This window comes from Jaculus jaculus, chromosome 1 (genome assembly GCF_020740685.1).
Source record: "Jaculus jaculus isolate mJacJac1 chromosome 1, mJacJac1.mat.Y.cur, whole genome shotgun sequence".
Classification (NCBI taxonomy): domain Eukaryota; kingdom Metazoa; phylum Chordata; class Mammalia; order Rodentia; family Dipodidae; genus Jaculus; species Jaculus jaculus.
Genome location: NC_059102.1, coordinates 97535984 through 97558307, shown reverse-complemented (window position 1 = coordinate 97558307; position 22324 = coordinate 97535984). Strand labels below are relative to the sequence as shown.

Here is a 22324-nt window from a genome sequence, read left to right as displayed (position 1 = left end):
AATATATAACTTTGTATTTTAATATGTTCAATAAATGGCATTGATAGAAACAGCATATTAAAGGATATTTATTAAAAGTTCTAGTGTTGCTTAGCATTGTAGAAAACAATTTGCTTTTAAAACAGCCAAGATGATGAAATTAAGCTAGTTTCCTACAACAGAGACCAAAGTTTGTATACCCAATATTACTGCAAGGATCAGCAAGTAATGTTATCTAGAGATTTTTTTTTCTCATTCCATAGCAGAACTTCACTTTTTTAATGCTGTAATTTACATACTGCTGACATTTGGATTGCAGTGCTTCTTTAACAATTCATCAGGCCACCTTCCTTCTGTCCTTCTCTGCTTGGCATGGAACAGGGTGGGCAATTTCTCTTTGTCTTAACTAGTTCAGTTCCCTCAAGAGAAGATAAGGCTCTTGTAAAATATGACTTATTTATCTTCCTTTTCCTAAAATGACCATATGCTTTGTCACCTGCCTACAGATCCTGATTTATTATTTTTTTTATCCCATTAAAATACTATATAATGTTTTGTTTCTTGAAACTTGGGCTATCCTGGTGTGAGTTTGCAAGGGCTAAATTCCAAGAGAATTGTGTTGGATTATGAAATTTCAAAGGGGAAGGAGAGATAGCAGAGAACTTTATTAGCATTGGGTTATTGTCATAAAGGCCTTCTGTGTTCTGTTGCCAATGTGCAGATAGTTTGATCAAGGTTGAGTTTAAAAGTAATGCACTAGTGTGCTTGGTAAATACCTGAAAGATATATGGTTTATGATATGAAAACTTCAAGCAAGTTTAAAGTTACTTGTACAGAAACTGGTTTTAGATTGCTGAAACAACAACTGCTAGGCAGCTTATGATCATCAAGGATGGGCCAACTGTTTTATATTGGAACAATGGAAGGATGACCCAACTGTTTTTTTTTTTTTTTTCTTTGAAACAATGGAAAAGATGCCTGAGGATGAATCTTACCCAGACATTATTAATGAGCAGGAATGCAAACTCTTTAGGAACTGGACAACAAAAAGAAAGAATTCAAAAGACTCAAGGCCAAGATTTAGTTCCTTCTTGAATTAACAAATTGGCTATGACATTTCATACCTGCTATTGATTTTGGAAACAAGGAAAATATCATGGACATGAGTCATGAAAAAGTTCACATGACTCCAAAAGACACTGCTGAGATGTGCCATGGGAAACAGTGTTGAAATAAACCTTGTTTTTTGAGTTTTTGAGGGCCAAAAGGCTATTTTTGAGGATGAACTGTGCTTTGTGTTGAAGACCTGAAAATGTTTTGGATGTACCAAGACTGTTTAACAGCTATAATGGAGTGCTGCTGGCTTGGGTGAAAGTTTTCTCCTGGCTACTTAGCAAAGCTGGAGGGGTTGAAATAGAGATTCTAGAGATTGTCATCACTGGTTATGGATGTTAGACTTGAACTTTCAATGTTTGGTCTTCACTTGATGGTTATTGATTTTGAATTTGTCTAGTCTCTTTTTGTTATAACTATTTGCAATGGATATGTTTAGTCTGTGCCATTATGTTTTGGAAGAATGTAACTTGTTTTGATTCTAAAGGACTCACAGTTAAAAGATAGTCTTGAATCTCAAATGAGACTTTGGACTTTAGAACAATTTTAAAGTTGGTAACATTAAGGGGACCTTTGAACTTGGACTCTATGCAATTTGCATTGTGAGATGGTCATGAGTCTATGAGGGCTAGGTGCAGAATGTGGTGATTTCAATGTGAATGTATATCCCCCAAATCTTAGGTATTTCTGTTGTTGTTTTTGTTGTTGTTAACATTAACCTTCTTGCTTAAGATTCTAGTAGTCTGCTAGAGAAGGTGTCACTGGGGACATATCCTGATGTCCACCTGTTGCAGTCTGGGTCTCATTGCTAGTAGAAATAACCCAACAAAGAGCAGCTTCTGAGAAAAAGAGATTTATTTTGGCTTACAGGCTCGAGGGTAAGCTCGAAGATGGCAGGGAAAATCGATGGCATGAGCAAAGGGTGGACATCACCTCCTGGCCAACATAAGGTGGACCACAGCAACAGGAGGGCGTGCCAAACACTGGCAAGGGGAAACTGGCTATAATACCCATAAGCCCACCCCCAACAAAACACTCCCTCCATTTGGCGTTAATTCCAGAATCTCCATGAGCTGGGAACCTAGCATTTAGAACATCTAAGTTTATGGGGGACACCTGAATCAAACCACCACATTCCGCCCCTGGCCCCCATAAACTGATAACCATACATGATGTAAAATGCAATGCATTCCTTTAACTATAAAGTCCCCATAGTTTTTATCAATTCCAATGATGCTCATACATCCCCATAGTCTAAGATCTTTAACTGAGCCATAATACCAAAAAATAACCTCAAAAATCCCACAATGGCAGAGAATAAATATTCACACTGCAAAAGATGGCATTGGGCATAGCAAAGAAACATTCAACCAATACAAGATTTAAAACAACCAGGGAAAATATCAAACTATACCTTCAAGTCCAGCAACTCTAGCCAGTGACAAATCTCCAAGTTCGATAATTCTAACCAGCAACAAGTCTCTGGCATTCCAATTCCACCCCTCCAGCTAGGCTACTCACAGTCCTGGGAAACTTCATTGGGGCCGGCAGCTTCTTGGCAGCCATTTCGTGGTCCCAGCATCTCCACTGGGTCTCCACTGCAATCCACGGTTCATCCTCATGGCCCCATGGGGTCTCTATGCAGGCAACCAGCAAACCCGCTTCACATTGCCCATGGCCATTTCCAAAACACAAGACTGTGTTGCAAACTCAATGACCCTCTTTCCAGCATTTCTTATACTCCACGATACCAGGTAGGGTGCCAATTTGTTAATCCAGGGGGTAATAAAGCAGACTTTGAGAACAGGACATTCCTTGAGCACTCAGGCCCCTTCAAAAGAGTCTACATTCTTCCTGTTAACCCAGCACAGGTCAGCTAGCCCAGTCTCAAAGGTTGTAATCTTTCAGGTGCAGCTGAACGGGCAACAGTTCACCCAAAGATTTTTCTTTCTGTGCCATATCCCTCTGCTTACACCAGTTCATTTCTACGCAAAGCAACGCTGCACAAATTCTCAGAACATGGGCATAAGAGGAAGCTTCTCACATAAACTGCTAACTCAGTCCAGGCAAAGCTCTTTCTCACCCTCATAAGCCAAACCTCACAGCCCATAGTTCTTACTGCATTCAGGTCTTGTAGCTCTGACCATAATAGTCCATCAAGCTGTACTTACAGCACTGCAAGGCATCTCTTAGGCCAAGGTTTCGACTCCTTCCACTTTCCTCTTGAAAATCAGCTCCAAAAGGCCATAGCCACACAGTCAGGTGTCTAGCAGCAATCCCACTCCTTGGTACCACTTTACTGTTGCAGCCGGTAAGCCTTGCTGGTAGAAATCACCCAACAAAGAGCAGCTTCTGGGACAAAGAGATTTATTTTGGCTTACAGGCTCGAGGGGAAGCTCCACGATGGCAGGGAAAAACGATGGCATGAGCAGAGGGTGCACATCACCCCCTGGCCAACATAAGGTGGACCATAGCAACAGGATGGTGTACCAAACACTGGCAAGGGGAAACTGGCGATAATACCCATAAGCCCACCCCCAACAATACACTCCCTCCAGGAGGTGTTAATTCCCAAATCTCCATCAGCTGGGAACCTAGCTTTCAGAGCATCCAAGTTTATGGGGGACACCTGAATCAAACCACCACACCATCCATAAGGTATTTGGGGATGTATCTTCATTCAAGCCCTAAAAATGTGAGAAGGGTAATTTGAGCTGTGTCTGTTCACATTTGTGCTGCTGACTGTTGGTGTTTTCTCTCTGATTGTATCTGTGAAAGGCAACCAGCTTCTTTTGCCATTGATGTAACTTCACCTGGAACTGTAAGCTTGAAATAAAATCTTTCCTCCCATAAACTGTGTCTGGTTTTATGTTTGTCCCATCAAGGTGGAGCTGACTACAACACTTGCCAAGCTTCAGGAGCCTTACATTGGTTATAAAAATCTTACTTTGTCATAAAAAGTAAGGAAGTATGTGCCAGGGACTACTACAACTATATGTTTCCATTTGGATCCTAGCTCACTGACTATAAGTTTTCAAGGTTGTTGTATACAGCAGAATCATCATTTATAGAGATATAAAGGAATTTTCAGGAAAGATTAATTCTGTGTGCTACAAACAACATACTGTAGACAATTCATCCTCACTTCCCAAACACACCCCTATTCTTACCCCTGAACCTCCAGACACTACTAAGATTAGAGTTGAATGTAAACTCCATTAATATGCTGAGAGTTCTACTCTGGACACATTTGTGAAAGGGAAGATTTTATTTGTTAAGATTAGGCTTAATCACTCTTCATAAGCGAGAGAAATTTTCCATTATTTTCAGAGTGTTCCAGTAGTGCTAGGAGATTCAGAAATGTTCAATATATTTTCAAAGAAAACACTGACAAATTGACATGCATTATACAGGTTAAGTGCCTACAAACATATCATGTAAGGAATTTGACTGTCATTGTGTGTTCAAAAAACTGGTGATGCTGAATCTGAAAGATCTCCATAGCCTGGGATTGTAATGATAATTTCCTTTAGTTAAGCACAACCATCTATATATTCTATAGAGGACAAAATAAAACAATGTGTTACATGTACAAAGAGGCTGGCTTAGGGCTGGAGAGATGGCTAAGCAGTTAGGCACTTGCCTGTGAAGCCTAAGGACCCCAGTTCGAGGCTCGGTTCCCCAGGTCCCACGTTAGCCAGATGCACAAGGGGGCGCACGCGTCTGGAGTTTGTTTGCAGTGGCTGGAAGCCCTGGCGTGCCCATTCTCTCTCTCTCCCTCTATCTGTCTTTCTCTATCTGTCGCTCTCAAATAAATAAATAAATAAAAAATGAACAAAGAGCCTGGCTTATTCTGTATAGAAACTTACTTATCCAACAAAGGATTCATTGTTTCATCTGCCTTGGTGCCATGAGAGCTGCACGTAAGCTGTCTTGTCAATACCAGAAATTCCACATTGGGCAGGATATAGAACAGGCAACTTGAGTCATGTATGAAATGAAGATTGTGAGGATATTTCTGAAAGTAAGCTACATCAAAAAGAATGACTAGTCAACTTTAACGAGTAACTATCACTCAACTCATTCTGGTGAGGAGTATTTTAGGAGAGACCATGCTATTAGAAACCACTGCTAACATGAGAGCCTCTAGATTAATATCCAGGCTATAGACAGAACAAGCATATTATACATTTAAAATATTTTATTTATTTACTTATTTTCAAGAAGAGAGAGAGATAGAAGTGAGACAGACAGAATGGTTGCACCAGGATTTCCAGCTGCTGCAAATGAACTTCAGATTGCATGTGCCACCTTGTACATCTGGCTTCGCATGGGTCTTAGGGAATTGAACCACTGCAAATGAACTCCAGACCTATGCATCACCTTATACAGCTGGCTTACATGTATCATGGGAAATCAAACCTGTGTCCTTTGGCTTTGCAGGCTAGCACCGTACGCACTAAGCCATCTCTCCATCCCCTAGCATATTATCTTGAAATGGTTTCTCTTCCTTACAGTCCCCCTCACCATATTCTGAATCTTTTTCTATAGCAATGAACAAAGTTCTCTAGGCAACTTCATTGATCTATGTGAAGGAATCAGAATATATTTAAAATAACCCTTCTATATTTTTAGGTTAACTGTGCATATTCAGGGAAGCTTATATAAAACAAGCACAATTTAGTGAGCTACAGTTTTGAAAGTGCTAGAAAATGAATCCAACTACAACATGTGACAGAGGTTTTAGAATACATAAAGTCTTATTTCTGTGTATTTGGAATAATGTCATAGCAAAGCAACACATAATATAAATATCCCTTCATATCTCACTTTGATTAGAATTGAACATACATATTGAATAGCTATTTTGAGTCATGGATCTGACTGAAGTTTCAATTCTAGTTATGGTTTGTTCTTTTATTATTATTTTTCCTTTTCACTAAATCAGCAGTCAAAGCTAATATTTAGGTTTAATACAGATTTTGTTGAGCACATTCATTCCATGGTAGAAGTCATTTTATTAGACCCTGCACTTTAAACAAACATCAATTGCAGAGGGTCACACCACATCTTTCTAGTTGTCACAACAATATCTGCCTGAGTGTCGTCTTCAATGTCTCAGGTTCTTTATTTATACTGAAACTCATTTAGTTTGATAGGAGAGCTATTTCCAAAATGCCTGCAGTACACAAAAAAACACTTTATCACCAGAGAGCCCTTTGCTTTTAAGACAGGAATATCAGCAACATTTTCTTTGGCTATAGAGATGCAGACAAATGATGATAATACCTTTGAGAAAAAGCAATCTTAATTCTAACAAAAAGGTTTAAGAAATGAGAATAAAATGGTGGATCAAAGACAATTGAAGATACTGAAATCAGAATTGTCTGGGAATGGGGCTCCCTTCTCTACCTTTTATATTCCACACGGAATACAGCACCTGGTGAATATTTTGTAATGGCTTATACAATTCTAACTTTGATATAATGAATCTAATCTCATATACCAGTGAAGGAACTCATGTATGCAAAGGAGGAAGTACTACTGTGGAAGCAGGTGAATTGCTCAAGAAACTGAGGCAGTAATACAACCAAAAGTTTCCTGCAGACAAAAGTAAGAATTATATCATCCTTTTTTTCCAAGAAGTCTATCAACTATATATTATAAAAGATATTGAAATAAAACTCTGGGTACTTCAATAATTAAAATTGAAGTCACATTAAAATGGAATAGAAAAACCACAATATTTCAGGAGGAGACAGAAGTAACAGAGGGTGAAGTCTGAAAAGCTAGTTAGGAGGTGATGATTCGTTGCAGTAAAATATTAACCCAAAAATATTACAATTCTTAGATTTTTTTTCTTTAGGAATAATTCCCCCTTAAATTTTGAGACTCCAACACTTCAAGATAAAAATGTAATTTATATTTGGTCTCATCTGGAGTTTACTTGAACTGCATTCATTGTTATTTGTATAATAATATTTTGCATCATGAATTCTCTGAACGTTTTCTCATCTGCTTGAAAAGAATAAAATTCTTGGTATAATTGATTTTCAAACATAATCAGAGTTAAGATGCTTTGTAATGTGGCTACTTAGGTGTTTCAAAGAAATGGGTTAAGATAATATTTGAATTTGCAGGAAAGGGAAATGATAAGGTATCTCTCAGGAGTAATGAAAAACGGAAAACTGGGCAGTTCTTATTAAAATTCTCTTAGAAAAGAGTCATGCTCACCAATTGGGCAGAGACTGTATCTTTTCTGTGTTGTTAAAAGCTCTTGATTAGGTATTGAATCAAAGTTAAACCATTTGTAACCTACAATGATAATAGTACAAACTCTCTGGAGATGCAAATTAACTTCACATGCACATGAAATCATAGCAGTACATAATCTATTAAAGTAGATAATAGCAATTTAATATGATAACTGAAATTTTGCTTAGGATATGACCCTACTACTTTTTTTCTCCCTCTGTGCTGGGGAGATGGCTCAGACTTGCTTGAAAAGTCTGATGACCTGATTTTGATTCCCCAGTATCCATTACTGACCTCACAAGTAATACATTGTCTAGAGTTCATTCACAGCATCAGGAGGCCCTTGTGAGCCCATTCATATTCTCTCTCACAAGTAAAACTTTAAAAAAAAAAAATGCATCAATGTAATTTTACATACACATAGAAATCTGTGTATGCAAATATGTGAATGCCATAATTTCAATAGTTAATTCCTGCTCTGGCAAAAATACTAATAATGGGGAATATGCTAATTGTGAATTTTAACAATTGTAACTTTTTCTCTTATCAAATTTGGGCTAACTCCACAATGCATGACCCATATATCTCAACAAGGAGGAGTCTGGGGGAGGGAGTAGGACACAAATGAGCCTAACAATGGTGCCAACTTGACAGTAATCACTGAGTACAAAACTAATTAATAAAAAAATTACTTTAAAAATAAATAAATAGATTAGAGTGATGTTACTGAAATATATTGTTATTAAAAAAGAATGAAAATATATGGCAAAAATATGCATGTCTTTGTTATATGGGACCACCATATTTAAATTACTTATTTTCTTCCATCCCTTCAATATTTGCTAAGTAAACACTATTGTTTAGTAAGGACTACAGCAATAATAAACAGAAGTGGTATTTGTCTAGCAAATGATCTTTTTCTAATATTTGTTACTTCCTGTATTGTTGGACCGCACATGAATCCTAGTGGAACTTCCTGAGCCTAACTGCCTCCGCCCAGCTATGACTCAGCAGGGGGCTTGGCCCCAGGCTTGCTATTGATATTGCTATTGCTATGTGGATAGGAAATTAGAATTCCTGCCTGTGGGCACTTAGAATTCAGCAGGGGGCCAAATGGCCTCTGGCCTGCCACTTATGCACAGGAAGTTAGAGTCTCCGCCTCATGCATCTCAAAGGTCACAGTGTGCTACTGGCCCTTACATCTCACCTCACCCTAAAGTCTCCGCCTTCTTTCTCAACATTATATAAACACCTGCCTGTAACAATAAAGTTGAGCTCCTGTTTCGAAAGGACTTCCTACTCAGTGTGGTTTTTTCTCCAGTGGCCAGAAGAGGTTTCTGGGTCGTCTGACACTCATCATCCCCTCAACCCCTAGGGAGGAACCAGCAGGCCTGGTTCTTCCCTGGACACTACCTGTGTGGGAAGGAGCCCAACACTGTATATTTGCAAAGAGTTCCTATTTTGAAATACTTTTTCATAAAAGTAAAATATTTTGTTTTAATGTTCTATAATTGCCTGTCTAGCCAATTCCAAGACAGAAGATAAGAAACTTGTTTAAATATTAATTTCTTGTAAATTATAAAAACAAGATTGTAATACTAGATTAGAAGCACAATTCTGTCACCTTTTCTTTACTAGTTATGTACACAGTGTGTATACAGTCATGTTGGTACCATCATTAGCCTCCTCCCTGTCCTCCCTCCTCTGAAGGGATCCTCCTCATTGGGGATTGTGGATCATGCAATGTGGGGGTAACCATCAGTTACAGGGAAGAAGCAATGTCTCTGTGCATCTTGTGGCTGTAACAATCTTCCCATTCCCTCTTCTGCAAATTTCCCTGAGGCATGTGGGGATTATTTTAGGTCCACTTCAGTGATGAGGTCTTGGGAACCTCTGTGTCTCTAGATCTCCGGTTTGTTAGAAATTGACTATTCTCTGTGTGTATCTCCTTCACTCTTGTGTTGATAGCAGGTTCACCAAGAAAACAGCACTTTGGCTCATTTCCCCAATTTTTCTATGGTTTCAGCTGGGGCCCTGGTGAGGTGCAATGAACTGATTCTCTCCTCATGTTCTGCATCCATATTAAAAAAAAAAAAAAGAAGCAAATTCTCCAATGGAGAGTGAAGTCAGAACCAGATAGATGGTATAACCATTATCATTTTAGAGAGAATTTAATAGGTGTAGGCCCTCTTGCAGACCACTACTGGTGGGAGCTTAGTATTAGAGAGTGGGTTTGTTTTTTGGGTACCATTCTGACTTGTTTCTCAGTTCCAGCTTTGGGTTCCATTCCTTGGAGCAGATCCATTAGCCAAGTCAAGAGGAGTTAGTTAACAAACATGGCAGTGTGCCACTATTGCACTTGTGTGAGCATCACATCAGATTGTTTGCTGCTGAGTAGCTTAGACCACAAGTTGCTAGGACAGATGTGGGTCATTTTCCCCCAGTCACTATGTAGCACATTATGGCACTAGACAAGCTAACTGTCTGGAGACTGACTCTCTTCCAGATTCTAGCAATGCCACTCCATTTTCCATACCAATAGCATATGGTATCTTTGGCAGTAGGATCTTACCATTAACCTTTGGTGGGTCATCAATAATATGACAGAAATCTGTCTTTTTTTGGGAAAACATGTAGGTCTCTCTGATCAACAGCTCATTGTGGATGTTAACCGAATGTTGATACTGGGAGTTACAGGTCAGTGCCAAAAGCAAAGAAGGAAGAAAAAGATAGGTAATATAAAAGAGAAAGAGAGAAGAAGGAGAGAAAGAGAAAAAAGGAGACTAAGATTAGTCATCATCATACCTTCTCCAGAGCCTGGTGATTCAGGTATTCTCTCTCAGACCTGATGAAGGTTCAAACATTTAGTCTGTTTTTAGTATGTGTAATTGTATGGTACCATTTTCGTTTGGGTCTAGTTTTGTGTCGCCCCCACCATCCTTACCCCCCTTATTGTCTGGTCCTCAAAATGCATATTAGGTATATCAACATCTTGGGAACATTCATGTTAGGAGCCTCAGATCAGTGGACTATGCAATGATTATCTTTCTGTGATTGGGTAAGTTCACTGAGAATGATCTGTTTAAAGTTCAACCATTTTTCTTCAAATTTCATTGTGTCATTTTTCCTTACTGCTTTGTACAATTCCATCATGTAGATATACCACATCTTGGTTATCCATTTGTCTAATTATGGACATCTGGGTTGATTCCAGGTTTTAGCTATTATGTGTTAAGTAGCAATAAACATAGTGAGAAAATCTTTCTGAACTGGGGCATGGAGCTTTTAGTTTAAATGCCTAGTAAGGGAATAACTGGGTCTGTTGGTAAGTCTATAGTCAACCATTTTAGGAGTCCATATTGTTTTCCATAGTGGTTGTACCATCTTACATTCCCACCAACAGTAAATGAAGGTTCCAATTTCTCCACATTCTTGCCAGCATTTATTTTCATTTGATTTTTTTTAATGTTTGTTGTCCTTACTGGGGTAAGGTGGAATCTCACAGTTGTTTTAATTTGCATTTCCCTGATGATTAGGAATGAAGAGCATTTTCTTAAGTTTGTGTTTGCCATTTGTAATTCTTCCTCTACAAATTCCCTGTACAGTTCTCCACCCCATTTTGTGAGTGGGTTGTTTGACTTTTTATTATTTAGGTTTTTGAGTTCTTTGTAGATTCTAGAAATTAGGCCTCTGTCAGTTACATGGCTGGGAAAAAATGTTCTCCCATTCTGTGGGTAATCTATTGGCTCTGCTTATTGTATATTTGTTTGTTTAAAAAAAAAAAAACTTTCCATTTCATGAGATCCCAATGGTTGAGTGATTGTTTAATTTCCTAATCTACTCAGGTTTTGTTAGGAATTCTTTACCCACTCCTGTATCATGGAAATTTTCTCCTATTTTTTCTTCCAGTAGTAGCAGAATTTCCAGTCTCATATTGAGGGCTTTGATCCATTTGGACTTATTTTTGTGCATGGTGAGATGTGTGGATTGAGTTTCATTTTCCTGCATATGTTTATCCAGTTTGTCTAGCACCATTTGTTGAAGATGCTATCTTTTTTTCAGCCTGCATTATTAGGACCTTTGTCAAATATCAAGTAGCTGTAGTTACTTGATCCAAAGTCTATGTCCTTGATTCTGTTCCATTGGTCTACAATCCTATTTTGTCAGTACCATGATGCTTTTATTATTATAGCTATATAATATAGCTTTAGATCAGGTATGGTGATGCCTCGATAGGTGTTTCTTTTGCTGAGGATATGCTTGGATATCCGAGGCCTTCTGGCATAATTCTGTCACTTTTAAACTATGTAACCATGAGCAAATTCATCCAGCTGAATCAATACACACAAATTGCTAATGTAGTACTTACCTATTTATAAATGCATAAAATAACTATTATTAGTAAGCATTTTATTATTATTATTATTTTCGAGGTAGGGTTTTGCTCTCGCTCAGGCAGATGTGTAATTCACTATGCCATCTCAGGTTGGCCTTATAATCACGGCAATCCTCCTACCTCTGAATCCCAAGTGCTGGGATTAAAGGTGTGCACCACCATGCCCAGATAAGTAAATAATTTTATTACTTTGAAATTTAAATGAGATAGTATCATCTATATAGAATCCATGTATTAAGGTATTGTATATTGTAGGAATTAGTAAATGGTAACTAAAATGGATAAGGCAAAGATGCTTAAAACATTATAGAAGAAAATAAAAGTGATATCATATCTTATTAGATATGCTTATGTTGTTATATTTATGAAAACCTGTACTATGTGATATCAAGATGCACACTTATATTACAAGAAAGGAAACATTTATTTGTTCAGAATCATTAATGAAATATGAGGTAAACCAGCTTAGAAGTTTTTACATACTGCTATATAATACATTATGTATTGTTGGATTCACAATAATAGCATATGTATAGAAAGAAAAATGTAAGTTAAAATCACCCTTTATTATTAAAATATTTTTTCACACAGAAAGCATGCAGAGATAGTAGATGATTAAAACATGATTATTGTGTTAAGTCAAGGAACACTTTGGGGTATTAAGAGGAACCTGTTTGAAAATTTGACATTGGAACTGAGATATAAAGAATGAAAAGGTCTAGTCATAGCATCCCAGGTTTGTTTACCAGAAAATATACATACCTAGGTGCTGAAAACCAGAAGCTATGAATTGAAAAGTTTCTAGAAAAATAATTTGTAAGATAATGTTTTCAAGATGGGTATAGCCAGGTTTATATTAGAACATGTAAGGACAATCAGATTAATGAATTTTATCTCAAGAATACTATAGAACCATTGATGAATTTTAACCTATAAAATATTCAGTCTGGTGAGCAATGAATTATGGAGAATTCAAGAGTAGAATTGGTGAGAATGGGTGGAAGATACTTGTGTTCCAGGACAGAAGTGATAGTGTAGGTAGAGTGGAGAATAGGGATGTATGAATTTAAGGTATACTTAGCATATCCAATCAACATGGAAAAGAAAGTCAGATATGTTATATTTTAGAAAATAGATGAGGTTGAGAAGTTACCTGAATAAGATCAAGTTTCTTTATTTGATTAAGTATGAAAGGTAGTAGAATGCCTTACATATTAAGGGACTGGACTCTGAGTAAGGCTCAAACCTTTTTCATTTGTTTCATAACAGTTTTTGCAGTTGTGTTCACATTGCTGGTAGAAATCACCCAACCAAGAGCAACTTCTGGGAAAAAGAGATTTATTTTGGCTTACAGGCTCAAGGAGAAGCTCCACGATGGCAGGGAAAAACGATGACATGAGCAGAGGGTGGACATCACCCCCTGGCCAACATAAGCTGGACAATAGCAACAGGAGAATGTGCCAAACAATAACTCCCTCCAGAAGACATTAATTCCCATATCTCTATCAGCTGGGAACCTAGCATTCAGAACACCTAAGTTTATTGGGGACATTTGAATCAAACAACCACATTCCGCCCCTGGCCCCCATAAACTGATAACCATACATGATATAAAGTGCAATGCATTCATATAACTTTAAAAGTCCCCATAGTTTTTACCAATTTCCATGATGTTCATACATCCCCATAGTCCAATATCTTTTAACTGAGCTATAATACCAAAAAATAACCTCAAAAAACTCATAATGGCATAGAGTAAATATTCACCCTGCAAAGAAACATTCAAGGGCTGGGGAGATGGCTTAGCGGTTAAGCGCTTGCCTGTGAAGCCTAAGGACCTCGGTTCGAGGCTCAATTCCCCAAGACCCACGTTAATCAGATGCACAAGGGGGCGCACGTGTCTGGAGTTCGTTTGCAGTGGCTGGAAGCCCTGGCACGTCCATTGTGTCTCTCTCTATCTGCCTCTTTCTCTGTCTGTCATTCTCAAATAAATAAATAAAAATTAAAACAAATATTTCAAAAAATTCTCTTAAAAAAAAAAAAGAAACATTCAACCAATACAAGATTTAAAACAACCAGGGCAAACATCATGCTCTATAGCTTCAAGTCCAACAACTCTAGCCAGTGACAAAACTCCAAGTCCAGTAATTCTAACCAGAAACAAGTCTCTGGAGTTCCAATTCCACCCCTCCAGCTAGGATACTCACAGTCCTAGAAAACTTCATGGGACCAGCAGCTCTTCTTGGCAGCCATCTGGTGGTCCCGGTATCTCCACTGCAAGCCATGGTTCATCCTCATGGCCCCATTGGGTCTCCATGCAGGCAACCAGCACACCTGTTTCACACTGCCCATAGCCATTTCCAAAACACACACCGTGGTGCAAACTCAATGACCTTCTCTCTCCTGCATTTCTTATACTCCACGATACCAGATAGGGTGGCAATTTGTTAATCCAGGGGGGAATAAAGCAGACTCTGAAGAACAGGATTCTTTGAGCACTCAGACCCTTTAAAAAGAGTCTCTATTCTTCCTGTTGCCCCAGTGCAGGTCAGCTAGCCCAATCTCAAAGGTTGTAATCGCTCAATTGCAGCTGAATGGGCAGCAATTCATTCAAAGATTTTCTTTCTGTGCCATATCCCTCTGCTCATACCAGTTCATTTCTATGCAAGGCAATCCTGCACAACTTCTTAAGATCCAGGCATAACAGCAAGCTTCCGATACAAATAGCTAGCCCAGTACAGGCAGAGTTTTGTCACCCTCATAAGCCAATCCTCACAGTCCATAGTTCTTACTGTATTCAGGCCTTTGAATTCTGACCAAATTGTCTATCAAGCTGTACTTACAGCACTGCAAGGCATCTCTTAGGCCAAAGTTTCAAATCCTTTCACATTCCTCTTGAAAATCAGCTGCAAAAGGCCAAAGCCACACAGTCAGGTGTCTAGCAGCAATCCCACTCCTCGGTACCACTTTACTGTTGCAGTCCGGTTCACATTGCTGGTAGAAATCACCCGACCAAGAGCAACATGTGGGAAAAAGATTTATTTTGGCTTACAGGCTCAAGGGGAAGCTCCACGATGGCAGGGGAAACAATGGCATGAGCAGAGGGTTGACATCAACCCCTGGCCAACATAAACTGGACAATAGCAACAGGAGAGTGTGCCAAACACTGGCAATGGGAAACTGGCTGTAATACCCATAAGCCCACCCCCAACAATACACTCCCTCCAGAACACATTAATTCCCATATCTCCATCAGCTGGGAACCTAGCATTCAGAACACCTAAGTTTATGGGGGACACCTGAATCAAACCACCATACCAGTGAACCTTAAATAGTTGAATTATTCAATATATCAATTTTCTCATATGTAAAATTAGGGACATTAGTAATGCCAGACTTAAATAATTATAAATATTAAATTATATGTTGCCTATAAAATACTAAGAATTGTTTCCGATACATTGTATGTAATACATAATTATTGCTGTTATTATTAGCCACAGATGTGGCAAGTTCAACTAAGAAATATTTTACACAAATATGGCACTTGAAAGAAAGAATTTATAATTTAATTATCCTGAGAAATTATTTCATGACATTAGACTAACTGTGAGTGAACAAAGCCTGTCCTAGACCATCTTTTACTACTTTCTGTCAATTTACCACTTTTATCTTAACCCTTCACTCCATTTCATAAATGGAAATTGGACGTATGGAAAAAAGTAAAATATTTGTAAAGAGAATGAAAAAATTTGTTATCCAACTTTCACAAAATAATTTTGTTTAGTTATTCAGCTTTAAAATTAGTACAGAGAAGATTCTAGATTTATAATTAGTTACTTTTAAATGTCCTTGCTAAATTTATGATAACAAGATCTATAGTAAAATTTCAGATTATTCAAATAAAAAATAAATATGGAAACTGTAGATAAGAATATGTGGGTTGCATGCTGACTACCTTTTCCAACTGTTAAATTTTTTAAACTTTGAAATGGCAAATTTGATGGTTTATATTTACTTTAAACCTGGCAGGAATTAGATTCATCTGTGAACAGGTTAGCCAGTATGCATATCTGTGAGGACTTATATTGATTAGTTTAAATGATATGGGAGCACTCACCTCCATTATGGCCAGCACCATGCACTGGGGTGGGGTCCTAAACTATATAAAGAGGAGAGAGCTGGTTGAACTGCAGCATTCATCACCCTCCACAATATTACCCAACATGATGGACTCTCAGCCCTGGAAGTATAGCCAACATAAACTCTTTCTTTTCCTAAGCTGCTTCTGGGTAGGCAGTTGTACCCCTGCAACATGAATTTGAAGAGTACAGCAGGCTTTTTGATTCAGAAAATGTTATTTATTTATTTATTTTATTAATTAGTTTTGTACTCAGTGAATATAGTCAATTTGGTACCATTGTTAGGCTAATCCATGTCCTATGCCTTCCCCCTGGCCCCTCCTTGTTGAGGTATATGGGTCATGCCTTGTGGAGTTAGCCCACAGTTATGGGTAGGCTAAATGTCTCTGCATATCATGACCCAACATGTGGCTGTGACATTCTTTCTGCCCTCTCTTCAGCAAAATTTCCCTGAGCCATGTTGGGTTTGTTTTTGTTCTGCTTCAGTGATGAGGTTTTGGGGGCCTCTGGGTCTCTGGATCTTTGATTTGGTAGGAGTTGATTTTTCTCTGTGTTGATCTCCTTCCCCCTTGTGCAGGTACCCATTTCACCAATTAAACAGCACCCTTGCTTGTTTCACCGATTGTTCTTAGTTTCAGTCGGGGGCCCTTTTGAGGTATGCTGGGGTGGCTCTCTCCTTAGGATCCACATCTATCTGAAAAAGAGAAGCAGATTCTCCAATGGAGAGTAAGTTAGCACTAGACAAATGAGATAACCCTTACTTTTTTATTTATTTATTTATTTATTTATTTATTTATTTATTTTCTTTAAAGCAATAGAGAGAGAGGAAAAGAGAGAGAGAGAGAGAGAGAGAGAATTGGCATACCAGGATCTCAGCCACTGTAATCAAATTCCAGGTACACACACCACCTTTATTTTTAAAATACTTTTTTTTAATTTATAAGCAGAGAGGGAGGTAGGGAGAGAGGGACAGAGAGAAGGGAGAGAAAGAGGGGGAGAGAGGGAGAGAGAGAAGGGAGAGAAAGAGGGGGAGAGAGAGCATGGGCCCACCAGGCCAATTGCCACTGCAGATGAATTCCACTTGCCCATACCATTTTTGTGCATCTGGCTTTACATGGGGAGTGGGGAAACAAACTCAGGCCACCAGGCTTTGCAAACAAGTGCCTTTAGCCACTGAGCACTCCCTCCAGCCTTGCTTCCTTTCTTATTTTTTTTTTAAATTATTTATTTATTTATTAGAGAGACAGACACAGAGAGAAAGACAGAGGGAGAGAGAGAATGGGCGGCCAGGGCTTCCAGCTTCTGCAAACGAACTCCAGACGTGTGCGCGCCCTTGTGCATCTGGCTAACGTGGGACCTGGGGAACCGAGCCTCAAAACGGGGTCCTTAGGCTTCACAGGCAAGCAATTAACCGCTAAGCCATCTCTCCAGCCTGACCCTTACTTTTTTATAGAGAATTTAATAGGTATAGGCTATCTTGTAGCCCATGATTGGTGGTAGCTTGTTAATGGACAGTGTGCTTATGTTTGGATATGGTTCTGACTTGTTTCCCAGCTCCAGCTATGGGTCCCATACCACTGTGGGGACCAGTTAACATAATCAAGAGCAGTTGGTTTCCCACCATGGCTGTGCACCACTATTGCACTTGTGTGAGAATCACAACAGGTTAAAGTAGGTTAGACCATGAGTTTCTTGGACAGATATTGGTCATTTTCTCCCAGTCGCCCATTTGTGGCACTTTCTGGCACTAGACACACTGACTGTTTGGGGACTGACTCTCTTCCAGCCATGCCATTCCATTTTGTGTATCAACCACTTAAGGTGTCTTCAGCAGTAGGGTCTTACCATTAACCTTTGGTAGGTAATCAAGTACTCTGACAGAAATCTGTCTTTCTTTTAGGAAACCTTGTAGGTCTCTCTGATCAAAAGCTCACTGTGGATGATTGCCACATGCTGGTACTGGGAGTTACAGGTCAGTGCCCACTAAGAAAAGGAAGAAAAAGATAGCTAATATAAAAGAGTTAGATAGAAGGGGGGGCAGGGAGAGAGAAAAAGAGAGAGAGAGGGAGAGAAGCTGTAGAAGATTAAAGTCAGTCTTCTTAATATCCTCTCCAGTGTCTTGTGGCTCAGGTGTTCCCTCTAAGGGCCCAGTGAAGGTTCAGCCATTTGGTCTGACTTTTAGTATGTAGAATTTTATGGTACTGTCTTAGTTTGGGTCTAGATTTGCATTTCCCTCCCCCTCCATTGCCCTCTCCTTCCTCCCCACCCATCCTATTGTCTAGTCCACGAGATGCTTGCTGGGTATGTAAGACATCTTGTGTAGATTCAGGTTAGGTGCTGTAGATGAGTGAGACTATGTGGCATTTTTTTTTTTTTTCTGGATTGGGTAAGTTCACTGAGAATGATCTATTCCAGATTTAAACATTTTTCCTCAAATTTCATTGTGTCATTTTTTCTTACTGCTGTATAGAATTCCATTGTGTATATATACTTTAGCAGCTGAATTCATTATAGCTAAGAGCTGGAATCAACCCAGATGTCCATCACTATAATAATAACTAGATAATAATAATAATAACAACAACTAGATAACTAAGATGTGGTATATCTACAAAATGTCCTTTCTTTAAAGGCTGCTTTGGCATCTTTATTAAAAAAAACCTGAATAATAAACATACTATTTTTTATTCAGTTGAACACAGATTCACATGCAGAAATGTATGAGTAGATATGATGAAGATGACTTATTTAACCATTTACTATAAAAGATATGTACACACTTGCACAGTCTAACTTTGAATTTTGTTTTGTTTTGTTTTTTCCAGGTTGGGTCTCACTGTAGCTCAGGCTCACCTGGTATTCACTATGTAGTCTCAGGGTGGCTTTGAACTCATGGTGATCCTCCTACCTCTGCCTCCCAAATGCTGGGATAAAAGAAATGTGCCACCACAATCAGCTAACTTTGAATTTGAGGTGCATCTGCCCACTCTCTCAAGTAAAAAGAAATTTAACAAATACTTGGCAGATACTACATGTTACTTACAACAATAAAAGAGAGAAGGGAAAAAAATAAACTTACCTAATCAGAAGCAACTTATGGACAGAAAAAGGTTTAATTTGACTTTCATTCCAGAGGGTAGAATTCATCATTCCTGAGAAAGCACGAAAGCACTATGAAACAAGCACCACATCACCATACCAAGGAGGAAGTAGAAATAGAAGAGCAAGGAGAGATAGACATCTAACCTCTGAGCTACTCCCCCTCACCCCTGACATATTTCCTCTTGCCAGGCTCGACCTGACAGCACTGCCAGCTGGGTTTTAAGTTTTCAAACAGAAATCTCTGGGGTCATTTTGCATTCATGCCACTACAGAAACTTAGCCATATTCTAAATATTCCAAGACAAATGTGGAAATACACTTGTTTTCAAATGGAATACCTCAATCCCATGAAGTGGACGAATATCTAATGTTCCTTTAAAATTTTAGCAAACACAGGTGGCATGTAATCTTGTTACTTCTGCTATGAACAGTAATATGTACAAATTCTTCATTTGAAGCAAATGTCACTTTTATCTGTGATTTTTTTTCCTTCTCTTTTTCTTTTTTCTCTCTTTTATTTTACTTTGTGCAGCACGCTGAGAGTTATGAGATGAGGCTCTGAGAGGAAGGGTGCAAGTGACTACCACCAGCATGAGGAGACCAATTCAAACTGGTAAGTGGAAAAAATATTTCTGTGCGGTGAAGGTCTCCCATTTGCGCATGTGTGTGCATGCATGTGTGCGTGTGTGGGGGGGGTGTGGTATATGTATTTATGTATGTGTGTAGATGAACTTGCCCCATGGGTACACATGTAGGGGGTGGGGAGAATGTAGGATATCTTGTGCCATTGCTCATCTTCATACGTCCTTGAATGGAGTCCTACTCCCTGAGTTTGGAAATGCCATTTTTTTTCAGACTGGCTAGCCAGTGAACCCAGGCAATTTTCTAGTTTTAGCTCCAGCAGGACTAGGGCTACATGTGAGCATGGCTGTACCCAGCATTTACATGTGTGAGGAAAATTGAACTCAGGGTAAACCATGCCCTCTCTTGCTTGCAAAAGTGCTCTTAAGCACTGAGCCATTTCCCCAGTCTCTCATCATTCTTTCTTTTTCATTAGTTATGTACATACTCCGTGTGTAAACAGCACATGTTGGTACCATCCTTGCCTTCTTACCTGTCCCCCCTCAAAGTTTTCTTTTTTATAATGGAGAATATAATATTTACCTTGGTAGATTTCCTTATAATTGAACAAATAATTACAAGTTAAGACTAGTAGTTTCTTCAACATAAGGAAAATGAAATATAAGGCTGTTATTTAATACATTAAACATTCCAAGTAATATTTATAAAAATTTTTCTATGTCATGTTAATTTTCATTATAACATGAGAACTTAGTAGGTATAATCATCTTAATATTAACAGATGAAAACTCTGCATTTTCAATGTATCATGCAACTTGTCTTTTAATCATTATTGTTCCCTGAGCCAGCGTTTTTGAATAGAGTCTTTGTGTGTGTGTGTGTGTGTGTGTGTGTGTGTGTTTCCAATGTGAAGTTTCTGTTCTTACATATTTTATATATTTATGCCAATCATAGTTTATCTGAATGCCATACTACAACCTACATGATTATTACTTAAAGTATAATAAATGTGCATTTGTATACAGTCTTATAATTCACAAATGACTTAAAACATGCACAAGTTACTAGTATCTACGCACTCTAATAAGAAGTCAGGGTAGAGGTTATACTTTTAATTTTTTAAAATGGGGAAATTGGGGTCTAGAGAGATGGGCTTAGTGGTTAAGATATTTGCCTTCAAAGTCAAAGGACCCTGGTTCAATTCCCCAGGACCCACATAAACCAGACTCACAAGGAGGCACATGTGTCAGGAGTTTCTTTGCAGTGGTTGGAGGCCCTGGCATGCCCATTCTCTTTCTCTCACTCCCTCCCCTCTCTGCTTCTTTCTCTCAAATAAGTAAACTACACACACACACACACACACACACACACACACACACATATAATTAAAAAGGTGAGAAAGTTTAGTTGCTGTTTGGTCAGATGGCTCAATAAACATCTTACAGCTTGGGAATTCTCATACTTACTGTGGTTCAGGGTCAAAGTAGTTTTCATCCATTGCAGAATGAATGTTTTGGTAAATTTAGTAAAAGTTAATTACTAGAGATATGAAAAAAAGCAGACAGAAAACATGCCAATCCACAGTTTAAGTTCTATCATTTTGCAAACTGAAGATAACTGTGCCATGTTTTATTAATATTTTTGATATTTCATCTCAATTATCATGTTCCTCTTGGCACTGACCTGTTAACTATCTGCAGTTACACAAGCTCACTGAGCAGAAGAGGCATTCAGCTCTCATGTTGCTTGAATCCAAGGCAAGTGTTACCCCCACTCCTGCCTCTCAGTGTCTATACCAGCCTGCTTGTGTTACTCAGGTGTGTCTCAATACATAGCAATAAAACTCTTTATGATTTAAGAGGTACATAGATTTGATTCCAAATGTTCAAAATGAAATCAGTGCAAGATAACTGACATTGCAACAAATATGGAAGAGTTACCTGAAACAAATTTAAATTAAAAATTAATTGGGAGTCTATAACAATGACTTATTCTACATTTAGTGATGACTTCTAAAAGCTTGACCTTTATCAGTGACTAAAGGTGTTTTATTTGTATTTTTCTCTTATTATTTGAAACATTAAGTCAGAAGATTGAACCTTCTCTGTACCCAACCAGTACACACCGTATATCTTCTGTGTGTATGGGTGTTTTGAGGTAGGATCTCACTCTAGCTCAGGCTGACCTGGCGGCGATCCTCCTACCTCTGCCTCCCAAGTGCTGGTTTAATGACATGTACCACCTATATAGAAGTGAATTTTGTTCTGCTATTAAATAAAAACTAAATAAAACACCTACTACATCGACAAAACTTAGAAATAAATGTTACTTGTTCATTTCAAATGTGACCAAAAAGAAGTAATTTTGTGTGCAAAGTGAAATGCATGAGCAGTAAAAATTTATTGTGTTACATAGTTTGAGGCTTTCACAGGTCTACTGAATTGGATCCAAATATTTATATTTGTTCTTTTATTAATAATTCAGGTGCCATCATAGTCAAAGTTTATTACCAGTATGTTCACAAATATCATTTCTTTGTGAATAAATATTAGATGAAAATAATGCTTCTCTAGGTGGGTGTGATGGTGCACACTATTAATACCCACACTTGGGAGGCAAAGGTAGGAGGATCACAGTTAGTTGTAGGCCAGCCTGAGTCAACACGGGATAGACCAAGAGTCTATCTTGAAAAAAAAAAAAATAATAATTGTATTTTCTCTAAGTGATGGTGATGAATGGTTTATATTAATGTTTG

At 38.3% G+C, this 22324-nt stretch overlaps 1 protein-coding gene across 4 annotated transcripts in view; it reads left to right on the top strand.

Annotated features, from left to right (window-relative positions):
* Lingo2 (leucine rich repeat and Ig domain containing 2) overlaps positions 1–22324 on the top strand; it is a 1280444-nt gene that overhangs the window by 645006 nt on the left and 613114 nt on the right. For 3 of the 4 annotated variants that reach the window (XM_045160274.1, XM_045160271.1, XM_045160280.1), the window contains one exon: positions 19520–19600. The gene's annotated coding sequence lies outside the window, so the exon portion shown is untranslated. Of the gene's footprint in view, positions 1–17822; positions 17858–19519; positions 19601–22324 lie in introns of those variants that run through there. The other variant, XM_045160289.1, reaches the window with a different exon arrangement.